The sequence below is a fragment of the Dipodomys ordii genome, unplaced genomic scaffold, assembly GCF_000151885.1.
Source record: "Dipodomys ordii isolate 6190 unplaced genomic scaffold, Dord_2.0 Scaffold162, whole genome shotgun sequence".
NCBI lineage: Eukaryota > Metazoa > Chordata > Mammalia > Rodentia > Heteromyidae > Dipodomys > Dipodomys ordii.
In genome coordinates this window covers 2,132,486-2,147,086 of record NW_012267378.1, presented here as the reverse complement: position 1 = coordinate 2,147,086, position 14,601 = coordinate 2,132,486, and the positions used below count along the sequence as shown (strand labels likewise).

The window sequence follows — 14,601 nt, the reverse complement described above, 5'->3', positions numbered from 1 at the left end:
TCCTCCCTCCCCTCCCGGCCCCGCTCGCTCCGCGCGGCCCGCAATGGGGGAGGGGCGCGCACGTGCCCGCGCCGCCCCCGCGCAGACAAAGCCCGGGAGAGCGGGGCGCGTACCCGCCCGGTCCTTCCTGCTCCCGGCGACACTCACCTCCCTCCACTCTCCAGCTGCACCGCGATCCCGCCAGGTGCTGAGAGAGGGTCCCGGTGGAGGAGGGAGCGCGCCAAGCCCGCAGAGACGCCCCACCACGAGGACTCGACGACCCTGCAGCCGCGGAAGCGCACGGCGCGACGGAACCCGCTCGACCCGCTCCGCCCCGCACGTCAGCAGCGGGGGCGGGAGCTATAGCCACAGGGGCGCGCGCAGCCGGAGGCGGGGCTCTCCTGCTGGGGGCGTGGCGAGGGCGGGTCGGTGGGCGTGGTCACGGCCCTGGCCCTAGCTACTCCAGGATAATCTGTTTGTCACCTGTTGTTTTCTTGCCTGTAAGATTTGAATTTCCACATTTGTAGTTTATATCATTTCATTTTGTTTCGCAGGGATGGGGATGTAGCTCAGTTGTAGTGTGCTTGCCCAACAGGTACGATGCTCTGGGTTCTATTCCCAACACCGCCTATAAAACCAAGGTCCATATTGATAGGCTTTGGATCCTTAAAGAGTAATTTTTTCCCCTTACTGGCTTTCACACTGGGGAGCTCTTGTGACTTCTTCAGTCACACTCTCTTAAATTAACTGAAGTGAGGCTGGAAAGGTGGCTCTGGTAGAATCCTTGCCTGGCATGCATAAAGCCCTGGGTTTGATTCCTCAGCATCACATAACCAGATAAAGCCAGAAGTGGCGCTGTGGCTCAAGTGGTAGGGCGTTAACCTTGAGCTGAAGAGCTGAGGCGCAGAGTTCAGGCCCCAGGACCCACAAAAAAACAAAGTAACTGAAGTAAGTAGCTGTAAGTGGTTAGAGCAGAACAGCTGTAGAGAAGTCAGTATAGAGCCACAGTAGGAAATTGAGTTCAAAGCATGCTAACAAAAATAAAAGAAAATAGTTTAAGATTTTTTTTGAATAATGACCAAACTCTGAACCATTATTAGATCCTATTATTAAAAACAAACAAACAAACAAACAACCAGGCTGGGAAGGTGGCTCAGTGGTAGAGCGCTTGCCTCACATGCATGAAGCCCTGGGTTCGATTCCTCAGCACCACATAAACAGAAGTGGCAGAAATGGCGTGGTGGCTCTAGTGGTAGAGTGCTAGCCTTGAGCTGAAGAGCTCAGAGATAGTGCCCAGGCCCAGAGTTCAAGTCCCATGACCGACAAAACAAACAACAACAACAACAAAAAAAACCCACATGACTTGGTATATTGTGCCATTAATGTGATCCACATCTATGAATATTCTTGTTTCAGTAAGATTTGGATCTATATACATGAATGACATATAGATTTAAATTTCTTTGCTTCCAGTCTCTTTGCTATTGGGTGCCTTATTTGATGGTATGCTAGGACTTGTGAATTATACATTGCTTCTATAAATATTCATGATCTTTGTTCTGAGATGCTTGAGTTATGTGTAAACAGTTGTACTTCTTCAGGGCTTTCAATTCAGAATTTTTTAGGACTTGAGAAGCATATTGCCTCAGTTAATTCACTCCATTATTGAGGCAAGACATGGTGAAGAATGGGTGTTCCATGTGTTACAAAATTTTCTGCTGGCTTGTGAGAATATATTGTTCTGGTGTTACATAAGTGTTGAGTAATTATGATTCTTTAGAGAACTCCCCTCAACCTGCATGCTTTAAGTATTCTCATGAAAACTGGAGGCAGCCTGTAGGTCCCTTCTTTGTATTGGGTGTCCTGTTTGCCTTGTTTTTCATACACTTCTAGTTGTATTTCCTCAACTTAGGAAGTTGAGGGTTCCTGGGCTCAGCCTGCCCTGCCCCAAACCTTCCACAATGTAGCCTGAAGGTACCCTCAGGGTAGCTAGCTGAGGCAATCCTAGGGCTCACTTTTGTTTCTCATTTTGTTCAGGGATCACCATCTTTTGTTCCTCATCTACCTAGTCTTGTTTTAAGAATCTTGAATTGTATTATCTCTGGAAGATGACAAATCTAATCCCTGTTACTTATCTTGATCAAAAATAGAAGTTAAGAGCTGGGAAGGTGGCTCAGTGGTAGAGCGCTTGCCTTGCATGCATGAGGCCCTGGGTTCGATTCCTCAGCACCACATAAGCAGAAGAAAAAAAGCCGGAAGTGGTACTATGGCTCAAGTGGTAGTGCACTAGCCTTTAGCTGAAGAGCTGAGGGACAGTGCCCAGGCCCAGAGTTCAGGCCCCATGACCAGACCCCTCCCCCCCAAAAAATAGAAGTTAAGCCTTGAGTTAAAAAAAAAAAGGTTTGAGGGCTAGAAATGTGGCTTAGTCGTAGTGTTTGCCTATCATGCATGAAGCCCTGGGTTTGATTCCTCAGTACCATATAAACAGAAAAAGCTGGAAGTGGTGCTGTGGCTCAAGTGGTAGAGAGCTAGCCTTGAGCAAAAGAAGCTCAGGGACAGTGCCAGGCCCTGAGTTCAAGCCCAAAGACTGGCAAGAGGAAAAAAAAGATTTGAATTCCAATTGTCCAAAAAGAATTGTACGTAACTGTAACCCCTCTGTAAATCACCTTTATTATAACAATAAAAATTAAAAAAGATTTGAATTCCACTTCCAACCCAGTGTGGAAGACTTCATTTTCCCGTTGTACATGAGCTTCCACAGTAATAACAATAATAAGTGTGATTTGTGCATGTGTGCCATCTGTGCATACCTCTGTGCTGATAGGTACGTTTTACAGATGTAGTGGTGCAGGCCTGTAGTCCTAGCTACCTGGTAGGCTAAAGGGAGGATCACTGGAAGCCCAGTCAGGGCTGTGAAATGCGATTAGGTAAGAGGTTAGGATGAGTGCGTTGTGTTTCTTCACTCTTGGGATCTAACTCTGAGGCAAGGACATAGGAATATGTCTAACTGCCCAGGAAGCTACAAGTAAAACTTCCCCTGGCCTGGTTTGGAAGGCCTCTCCATTCTGGGAGATGCCCTACACTAAGCAGACAGCGGTATATGAAATGAGTCTGAGATAATGTTACTGGTTTCCACCACTGGCAGATAGTATGCTGGAAATCCAGATTGCTCTTCACTCTCCTGCCAGACATACAGGAAGCATGATCGAGACCCATAGCTGGGCCAATGGACACTGTATCAGGTCCAATTGATCCTAAAGCAGAGAGACTACATAATGTGGACTGATAGGCAGGGAAGGGATAGAAATATGGTTAAAACATCAAGATAAGCACAGCTGAGGATGCTGGCTGAACTGAGGATGCCTGCAGAGCTGAAGTGCTCTTAAATAAGTTGGTAAGAGGAGCAGGGATAGAAAAGAGCATAAGAGAGGAAACTTCAGACTCTTAGACATCATTCAAGCAACACATCCTGAACGGCCAACCATCCACAGATGAAGGCAGCGATGACCAGGAGAGAGCAAGCATATACCAACAGAGGCCAGTGAAAACCTAAATTGCAGCTCACAACCCTGCCTACAGATGTAACAGTCCATAATACCCCCCTCCCACGCACACACACATACACGCCCAACTTGCCACTGCCACCCATAGGTGGCAGAAGTCAAAGTGGGAAAGGGGGGAAGGGATCTAATAGAACTGCAACCTTGAATTGCTACCCAGTCTTTTATCCAATGGAAGTTTTAGACCAGGAGAGACTCAGGTAACTTTCACTAGCAAGTTGAAGTTTGGCCTCCTCTACAATAGGAATAAGAGCCCATGAGTAAGTTTGCATCATCTAAAGAAAGATCTGCTATATTTTTTACACAGCTGCCTACATCATGTATTTTAATAACAGATAAACCAGGCACCAGTGGGTTTACCCTTGTTATCCTAGCTACTCAGGAGACTGAGATCTCCGTTCAAAGCCAGCCTGTGCAGAAAAGTCTGTGAGACTTAATCAACAAAAACTAGGAAGTGGCAGTGTGGCTCAAGTGATACCAGCTTTGATCAGAAAAAGTCAAGCGAAAACTTGGGACCCTGAGTTCAAGGCTCAATACTAGGGGGGGAGGGGGTGTGTGTGGAAATCCCTTGGTTGAGCTTCAGTAACTCATGTCTATAATTCTAGCTACTCAGGAGGTTGAAATCTACAGATCAGTGTTCACAGCTAGCCACCCCAAAAAAGTCTGTGATACTCTTTTTTTTTTTTTTTGGATCTGGTCGTGGGGCCTAAACTCTGGGCCTGGGCGCTGTCCCTCAGCTCTTCAGCTCAAGGCTAGCGCTCTACCACTTGAGCCACAGCACCACTTCTGGCTTTTTTCTTTTTGCTTATGTGGTGCTGAAGAATCAAACCCAGGGCCTCAGGCATGCAAGGCAAGCGCTCTACTACTGAGCCACCTTCCCAGCCCCATCTGTGATGCTCTTATCTTCAATTAACTACCAAAAAAACTTCAAGTGGAGCTGTGTGACTCAAGTGGTAGAGTACGAGCCTTGAATAAAAAAGCTCAAGACCAGTGCCCAGGCCGAGTTCAAGTCCCAGGACAGGTACACACACACACACACACACACACACACACACACACACACACACACAAATATAGGCTCCAGGAAAGCTGATATTGAGGCTGCAAAGGAGCCCAGTAGCAGGGGGTCTTTACACTATCAGATGGTTCCCAAGAGTTAAAGTTGGATTAGGAGGGCAACCTGAAAGCAGGAATCAAGGAAATGAGAGAAAACTTGCTCAGATACAAGGTTGTTGTTAAGTGGCCATCCAGACACTCAGGCCCAAGATGCTAGTCTCCTTCCTGGGAAGACCAATCACCTTCTTAACAGGAATAGGGCTCCTAAAACCCATAAAGGAAACAGATTTCCCAATCTGTTTTTTGTGGGCATTTTTTTTCTGCCAGTCCTAAGGCTTGAACACAGGGCCTGGGCACTATCCCTGAGCTTCTTTTTGCTCAAGGCTAGCATTCTACCATTGTGGCTCAAATCAAACCCAGGGCTTCATGCATGCTAGGCAAGCGCTCTACCACTAAGCCACATTCCCAGCCCTAGGTTTCCCGATCTGAATACAGATACTAATTAGACTTTAATAAGAGAGAGAGAGACAGACAGAGACAGAGACAGAGAGAAACAGAGAGAGACAGAGAGACAGAGACAGAGAGAAAGACAGAGAGACAGAGAAAGTTCTGCCAGGTACTGGTGGCTCACACCAGTAATCCTAATTATTGAAGAGGCTAAGTCTGATGAAGCTGGTTATATGCACGCTTTAGAAGACAAATCTGAGACAGTTATCTCCAATTAACCAGAAAAAGGAGGTAGTGGAACTGTGGCACAAGCCCTAGAACACTAGCCCATGGAGGCAGGGAAAACAAAACAAGAGCTTGAGTTCAGTAAGTTCTCTCAAAGTAGAGAGAACTGCACTTCCTAAGCCCAAGAAAATGAATTAAACTCAGGCAACTAAAAGCCAAAGGAGGACACCCTTAGGTGAAGAACACAAAGGTACAATGTCTATGTGCCTCTGATCATATAAAATAATATTTATGGAAATGAATAAGTAAAGAAGAGTAAGTGATATCCTCAAGCAAGTCTAAATAGAAACCAAATGTCTGATTGGCCTACTTGGATTTTGGTAAAATTATATCCCACTATGCCCGGCACCAGTGGCTCATACTGTAATCATAGCTACTCAGGAGGCTGAGATCTAAGGATCGCACTTCAAAGTCAACTGGTGTAAGAAAGTCTGTGGAACTCTTATCTCCAATAAACCACTAGAAAACCAGAAGTGGCACTGTGGCTCAAGTGGTAAAGTACTAGCCTTGAGCTGAAGATCTGAGGGAGAGCATGCAGGTCCAGAGTTCAAGCCCCAGGACTGACAAAAAAGAAAAAAAAATTGTATCTCACCCTTGTAGATCTTACTGGACCCTATCATAACCCAAAAGATACTGTAATCTTCCTAGGCTAAATATTTCTGTCTCTCCTAAATTTATACGTTAAAATCCATTTCCTAATATGACAATATTTGAAATGGGGCCTTTAGGCGATGCTTAGGTCATCAGGGGATGACCTAATGTAAGGGATTAGTGCCCGTTAAAGAGGCCCTGGGATTAGAGCCCAGAATTACAGGCTCACACCTGTAATCCTAGCTACTCAGGAGGCTAAGGATTGCGGTTTGAAGCCAGCCTGGGCAAGAAAAGTCTGAGAGCCTCTTATCTCCAATTAACCACAAAAAGTGGAGCTATGGCTCAACTGGTAGAGCACTAACCTTGAAGAAAAGAGCTCAAGGCTATTAGCTCAAGCTTTAGAGCTGGCAGAAAAAAAAAAATTAAGAGGCACTGGCATACCAGGAAACCTGCCAGACATGTTTTCATTTATGAAAAACAATGGATAGTCACCCTCAAATGACACCACTTTTGCCATGTAGGAGTACCTAACACAAAGATGACTATCTTTGAGGCAGGAAAAGGAGACCTCATCATAGAAAATAACCAGCACCTTGACCTTGGATTTCCCAGCCCCTAGCCCAATGAGAAATTTATGTTGCATATAAACCATTGAATCTATGGCATTCTGCTCTTTTAACCTGTGCTATTTTTTTGTCATGGTGACAAAATACCTGAGAAAAGCAACTGAAATGAGGAAAGATTTATTCTGCCTCAAGATTTCAGCTGGATCCATTGCTTTAGGCCTGAGGCAAGGCAGAATGTTATGGGGGCAGAGGGCAGGGAGGAAGAAGAGACAGACAGGGAGAGGAGGATGGAAGGCAAAGAAAGAGACCGATGGTATCATTTAAGGATCTTGTGTCCTTTTCTTTTCTCCACCTAACGAAGAAGTACAAGGCAGGAAAAGTGGGAGCACACGCAAAGTTTATTTGAAAGTAAATAGAAGGTACCAGGGAAGCTGAGAAAATCCTCTTAGCTGTTGGTGGGTTAGTATAAGTTCCCAAACTGTACTCCTGCCTGGGAAGGCCACCATATGCCATATGAGGTCTTGTTCACCTGCTTCCCAGGGGAAGAGGAGTAGGAAATTACAGACTTCTTGGTATCAGATGAAGTGGGGTCCAGAAATTGAGATTCCATTGTTAGGCTCAGGGGGTCCCTCTTTTATAGCTTTTGGTCCAGTCTCAGCTGTTCTGGCATCTTGTTGGGTCACTGACCATCTCACATCAAGGGGAAGGGCAAGGGTATGCTCCAGTGTTGTCAGGGGCTTTTCTTTCTTTCTTTCTTTCTTTTTTGAGGATTTCTGTAAAGTTTTTTTTAACTTTTTTTTAAATTTTATTTTATTTTATTTGTGAACATACTGTACAGAGGGGTTACAATTGCATGGGCAGGGGCTTTTCTTTCTTTGGAGTCATTATCCCAGTTTCCGAGGGCTTTAGGGGCGTTGTCACCACCGGGTCTCAGTCTTGTTTTTCAAGGGTTTTCAGGAAGAGGAAAAGGTTTAGTCTCTGCCAGGCCACTGTCTCTGTTTCCTTGTATGCCTAGTCTTCCCATTTTTTAAAACTGTGTGTGTGCATGTGCGTGAGTGTATGTAATATACATATATATATGTAGTGTGTGTGTGATCTCTCTCTCTCTCTCTTTCTCTCTCTCTCTCTATATATATATATTCATTTCATTTTTGGTACTTGCTACAGAGCTGTGCATTGTCACTAAGCTACATCCTAGCCCAAGCCCCATTTCTCCCCACCCTCCCCACCCCACCCCTGCCTCTTTTTTTTTGTCAGTCTTGGAGATTGAACTCAGTGCCTAGGTGCTGTCCCTGAGCTTTTCTGCCCAAGGATAAAGCTCTACCACTTTGAGCCACAACTCCACTTCCTCTTCCCATTTTTTGTTTCTCCCTCACAGAGACACAGCAGGGACAAATTATGTCCCTCCGAGGCCATTCTCCTCCAGACCTACTTCCTCCTACTGGTCCTACTAGCCCTCTTAATTGGTATTGTTAAAGAAAGTCTTATGATCAATCACCTCTTAAAGCCACATCTTTGGACACTGCTTGATTGAGGACCCAGCCTCAGTACGTGAGGGGTTTTGGTATGTGTTTGTGTGCTGTTACTAGAGCTTGACCTCAGGGTTAGGTGTATTTCTGCTCAGGTTGGCTCAATATCACTTGAGCTATACCTGTGCTTCTGGCATTTTGCAAGTTTATTGAAAATATGTCCCAGATTCATCTGCCTGGGCTGGCTTTGAACTTAGATCTTGAGAGCTTAGCCACCTGAATAAGGTAGGATTACAAGTGTGAACTACTGGTGCCTAGCTTTAATATATGATGAGTATTAGGGGTGTTAGAAGTGCACACTGACTCTTTGGTGTCCTAAAATGAACAGATACATGGGAGATATATATAGGCAATTTCATCAAGGCAATTTATTTTTGTGCAATACTATTACTCTACTCAGAGCTAGGCAGGCACACTGGGCAGGGCAGTTAGGTTTTGATTCTAGTTCAAACTGTCCCTCCTCCTTGTCAAGGAGTTAGGCTTACATTCTAAGTATAATTGATTGCCAAGATTAGAAATGGGGCTATTCTTTAATTTGTTTTTCCTTTTTTTCCCCATCACAGCTGGTTAGGAATGTGGTTGGGGATGGGTGGCTGGCAGAGACAGTTGAAGGAGGTTGATGAGGTCAGTGGAACGGTCCCACTCTAAAGGGGGTTTTATTCCTTTTAAAAATGGATAAAGAGAGCTGGAAAGTTGGCTTAGTGGTAGAGTGCTTGCCTTGCATGCCTGAGGCACTGGGTTCAATTCCTCAGCACCACATAAGCAAAATGAAAAAAGCCGGAAGTGGCCCTGTGGCTCAAGTGGTAGAGCGCTAGCCTTGAGCTGAAGAGCTGAGGGACAGCGCCCAGGCTCAGAGGTCAGGACCCACAACCGGACCCCCCCCAAAAAAAACAACAACAATAAAAATTGATAAAGAGAGCTGGAAAGGTGGCCCAGTGGTAGAGCGCTTGCCTTGCATGCATGAGGCCCTGGGTTCGATTCCTCAGCACCACATAAATAGAACAAAGCCGAAAGTGGTGCTGTGTCTCAAGTAGTAGAGCACTAAGCTTGAGCTGAAGAGCTGAGGGTGCCCAAGCCCAGAGTTCAGGCTCCACAACTGGCCAAAAAGAAAGCAATAACAGACAAAGATTTCTCTTTCTAATACGCAGCACACTTGGGAGTTATAGTTTGATTCTTTTTTTTTGTCAGTCCTAGGGCTTGAACTTGGGGCCTGGGCACTGTCCCTGAGCCTTTCTGTGCTCAAAGCTAGTGCTCTACCACTAGAGCCACGTTCCCAGCCCCTATAGTTTGATTCTTTTAGCTCCTTTGATACAGATTTATCTTTTTGACTTGGCTAGCTGGTCTCAAGCAGCACATTTAGTAATTACAATTTATTCTTTTAACTCCTTCAGCCCAAGATTCATGTTCCTCACATGGCTGTTGGTCCCAAACAGTACAGATAATAATAGGTACAATTGAAGTCAAAACAGCTAATAATTCCAGGAAATATCAATACCCAAAAATATCAATATACAGGGAAGAGACACTTTAGTTTGACAGAAAAAAACCCTGCTTTTTCTCACAAGGGATAATTGTATATTCAAACCATAACATTGTCTAAATGTGTTACTTGTGGGTGGTCTCAGAGGTAAAGATTCCAGATCTTGGCATCTCCAACAAAGAACTGAATGAAGGCACACACAGTAAATTGGCAAAGCAGAGAGTTTGACAGAATCCAGTGCAGGTAGCTAGGCCTGTAATCCTAGTTACAGAAGAGGCTGAGATCTGAGAATCCAGGCCCAAAGCCAGTCCAGGCAGATAAATATGAATCTTAGGAATGGGTTTGTTGCACGAAGATCAGGCTAATAACTCAAGGGGGTTACACTGTGCAGGTACCTTAGTTTGGAACTGGTTCGAACTGGCCCTGAGTTAGAACTGACCTCCCTTAAAACTGGCTGGGAGTTTTTCCTGCCCCTAGGGATAAGCCCTAACAGCAAACTGACTATTAATTACCCCAGAGAGGAGTGGCTGTGGGAGGTACTAGGGAAGAGATAGGACTCTGGTAGTCTCCTAGGCCTTGACTAGGCGAAGGTGTCTGTTTCAGTGTTCTTTCCCTGTAGGGAGCCTGCCTAAACTGGACCATGATACCTTACAAAATTTGGAGACAGAGATGGTGCCACATGTTTTCATTTATGAAAAAGAAAATGTATAGTCACCCCCAAATGACATTTTGTATAGCTATAAATGGTTATTTTCTCTGTGTTTATTTTATATATAAACAAAACCTTCAGATGTGGAGAAATTGGAACAGTCATTTTTTCTGGATAGGGAATGTAAAAGCTGTTTTGGCAGTTTGCCAATTCCTCAAAATGTTAAACATAGAACCCAGTATTTGATTTCTAGGTAAATACTCAAGAGAAATGAAAGCATATATCCACCCAAAACTAGCAAAAACCTGTGCCTTACTGAAAAGGCAATTCTGGTAGGGTAATATACATAAGTGTGTGTGTGTGTGTGTGCGTGCGTGCACGTGTGTGCATATGTGCATCTGTGTTTTCCTAGGATTGTACCTGGACCTTGCACACATTGATGAAACATACCCAGAACCTGGGCCAAGTTTGTAAAGACTTTTAAAAATTTTTTATTCATTTTTAAATGGTTATTATAAAAGTGATGTACAAAGGGGTTACAGTTACGTAAGTCAAGTAATGTGTAAATTTCTTTTTGGACAATGCCACTCCATTCCTTACACTCTCCCAGTCCTCCCTCCCATTCTCACCCACAAGTTGTTAATTTTCAACATAGTGTCTAGGGAGTACCGCTGTTGCATTTGCTCACCTTTTGTTCCTCCATTTCTATGCCTCCCCCTTACTAAGAGATAAAGGGAAAGAAAACAAAAACAGAAATGAAGAAAAACCTCTTGTCTCCATTTCCTGGAGTTCATTAAAAGTTTTTTTTATTTAATTAATTTATTTTTGTGCTGGTCAAGGCCTGGTGATCTCACTTGAATTCCCTCTCCCTCTTGGCTGAAACTCTATCATGCTGAGCCACACCTCCATTTCGGGTTTTTGTTGATTAATTGAAGAGTCTCCAGGATTTGTCTGTCCAGGCTGGCCTCAAATTGCAATCCTCAGACCTCAGGCTTCTGAGTAGCTAGGATTTCAGATGTGAGCCACTAGCACCTAGCAAGTCTACTCCTTTTTGCAATCCAATGAACTTTCACGAATCAGTATTGGTTTAAAAGAGCTATCCTATACAAATTCTATACAGATGTTTATCCCTATAAAAGATATCAAAATATATAAACGTCCACTTCTGTAAGTTAAAAAAATATAGTTCTGATTGTAACTAGCCCTCATTCCCAAATATAGTAAGAAGTCACTGTCTAGATTAAGCAGTTCTAAAACAAACAATGTTGCATGTCAGGTTTTAAGACCTGATTGCTATCAAGAGCACATCCTGTTGCCTCTATTGTTAGAAGTCTTATGTAAGAAAAAAAAAGTTTATGGCAAGGTCTCTATATCATCTGTGTTGTTCCCAATCTTCCAGCTTAAATGATTTTTTCTTTTTTGGTCAGTCGTGGGGCCTGAACTCTGGGTACCGTCCCTCAGCTCTGAGCCACAGTGCCAATTCCGGCTTTTTCTGTTTATGTGGTGCTGAGGAATTGAACTCAGGGCCTCATGCATGCAAGGCAAGCACTCTACCACTGAGCCACCTTCCCAGCCCTTAAATGATTATTCTGACTCAGCCTCCTGAGTAGCCAGGACTAAATGCAAACACCACCATCTAGCTTGCTGTTATAGTCTTATCCTGCCTACATAATAGGCTATTCAATTACAGGTTTATGGACATTGCCTCATAATCAGATCTCATAGTTCTTCTAGGCAAGTTAGTGAGATTTTAGACGGGAAGACCACTCTTATGAACTTAACTTTGGCAGGAAAGTATTCTATTTTGATAACTTCTTTTTTCTTATCCTAGCATTTCTAAAAGCTTGTTTTGTTTTGGACATTATCTGTCCTTTGATTATAAAGTACTTTATTCATAAGTTCAGAGTAAACATTCAGATTCAGTACTTCTAGTTGATCACCAGATGATGTCAAAACAGTTATAAATGTGCCCAGGAAAAAATTATTTCATAATAAAAACACCAAAGCCCAGGAAACCGCCAAGGAATGGTTCCTGTTGCTTTGTATACGTTTTACCATGGATAAGACCAACTAGAGAACTTGAGTTTGTATAAGGATGGGTTTGGGGCTAGACAGGCACCTGTGACTCACACTTCTAGTACTAGCTATGGAAGAGGCTGACATATGAGGATCAAGGTTGGAAGCCAGCTGGGCAGGACAGTCTCTGAGACTGTTTATCCCCAATTAATCACCCACATCTGCCCCCTCCAAAACCCAGAAGTGGAGCTGTGACTCAAATGGTAGAGTGCTAGCATTGGGCAAAAAAGCTCAAGGACAGCACTCAGGCCCTGAGTTCAAGCCCCAGGACTGGCACAAAACAAAGAAAAAGAAAAAAAATTTGGTCTCGATGGCTGCAAATATAGGCAGTCTACTTTACAGGAAAAGTCATAATATTGATTTGAAGTGCTGTGGTTTCACTCCCCATCCCAGAAAGGTTAGAAATTTTATCTTCAGATGCATGTATTCATGGTAAAGCAAGCTAAAACAAGATTTTTTTGGTTGCTATAACCACCAATAGGATCCCAGGAAAACCCTTCCTAATTCCTTGCCTGATAACTAGCAAAAAATAATGAGAAGCCAGGCACTGCTGGTTAATGGAATACTGGCACCAAAGAAAAGTACTTCTAATTATCTCCCAGGGCAAGACTCTTGCTTAGCAAAATAGAATTCTCCTTAAGGGCACATGTGGAGTGTTCTGCGGGACTGTCCCTAAATGATCTTTCTGAAGAAACTCCTAATTAAGGCTTTATGTTTATGTACTACATATCATTAATGCCATTATAACAGAATGCCTTATGGAAATGGACATGTACAGTTAAAGTAGAGCATCAACCTTGAACAGAAAAGCTAAGCAAGAATATGAGGTCCTAAGTTCAAGCCCCAGCACTGCAACTAAAAACTATTATATAACCATCACTGGTCACTTCAAATTGTCTATCATGAAGGACCCCTCCCGTCAGCCTAAATCAGCTTTAAATTGTCCCCAACATCATTCCTCAGAGCCTTGGAGCTCTCCTGTTCCACTGGCTCCCATGTCTTGGAGTGTACTCCTACTTTACTAGTTTCACTTCAATAAACCTGTGCAGCTCTCATTGTTCTTTGTTTTGTTCATTTGTTCAAGAGACCAAGGATCTGAGGCCTAATTGAAACACATTCTGGTAACAGTGGTATTTGAAGATGAGGCTTTGGGACCTTGTTTAGATGAGGCTATTTGTGTGGATTCTCATGATAACTTCTTAGTTGTTGTTTTTGTTTTCTGCCAGCCTTGGAGCTTGAACTCAGGGCCTGGGTACTGTCCCTGAGCTTCTTATGCTCAAGGCTAGTGCTCAACCACTTGAGCCATAGCGCCATTTCCTGCTTTTTCTGCTTACATGATACTGAGGCTTCATGCATGCTAGGCAAGCACTCTATCACTAAGCCACATTCCCAGTCCCAACTTCATAGTTTTATAAGAAGAGAAAGAAAACCCTGTACTGGTGGCTCATGCCTGGTATATAATTTTAGATATGAAAGAGAACTTTATTTTAAAACTATTATTTCTGCCAGGATCCATGATAATAATCCTAGTTACTCAGGAGGCTAAGATCTGAGGATCCCAGTTTGAAGCCAGTCTGGGCAGTAAAATCTGTGAGGCAGTAAAGTCTGGAAGTAGAGCTGTGGCTCAAAGTGGTAGAGTATTGGCCTTGAGCACAAAAGCTCAGGGACAGTGCCTAAGCCCTGAGTTCAAATCCCATTACTGACCAAAAAGAGAAGAAGAAAGATGAGGAGGGAGGAGGAGGGAGGAGGAGGAGGAGGAGGAGGAGTTCTGACATCTTATAATGCAGCAAAAGACCCTCAGCAGATGCCTGTGCCATGCTCTTGGTCTTTCCAGCTCCCAAAACTATAAGAAATAAGCATCTTTATAAATTTCCTAGTTCATGGTATTATACTGTAGCAAAGACAATAAACTAAAAATATTATAAACTGTCAGGAGCTGGTGGCTCATGCCTTAATCCTAGCTACTCAGAAGGCTGAGATCTGAGGATTGAAGTTCAAAGCAGCTCAGGCAGGAAAGTCCATGAGACTCTTGTCTCCAATAAACCACCAAAAAAGTTGGAAGTGGAGCTGAGACTCAAGTGGTAGTTAGCCTTGAGCAAAAGAAGCTTAGTGGCAGTGCAGTGCCCAATCCCTGAGTTCATGCCTGGCACACACCCTCTCTCCCCCCCATCTCTGTAGATACCCATCTCTCTCTCTGTAGCTGAATATATATATATATATATATATATATAGAGAGAGAGAGAGAGAGAGAGAGAGAGAGAGAGAGAGAATGAGAGAGAGAGAGTATGTGTAACGGAGAGAACTGCTAGCTGAAGGGGCTGGGAAGGTGGCACAGTGGTAGAGCGCTTGCCTTGCATGCCTGAGACCCTGGGTTCGATTCCTC

General features: G+C 43.9%; 1 long non-coding RNA gene across 1 annotated transcript in view; it reads right to left on the bottom strand.

Moving 5' to 3' along the window:
* LOC105998379 overlaps nt 1-281 on the bottom strand; it is a 15,900-nt gene extending 15,619 nt beyond the window's left edge. Inside the window, exon 1 of the long non-coding RNA XR_001175697.1 lies at nt 148-281. This is a non-coding gene — a long non-coding RNA (uncharacterized LOC105998379). The remainder of the gene's footprint in view (nt 1-147) is intronic.
* Between the last annotated feature and the right edge of the window lie 14,320 nt (nt 282-14,601).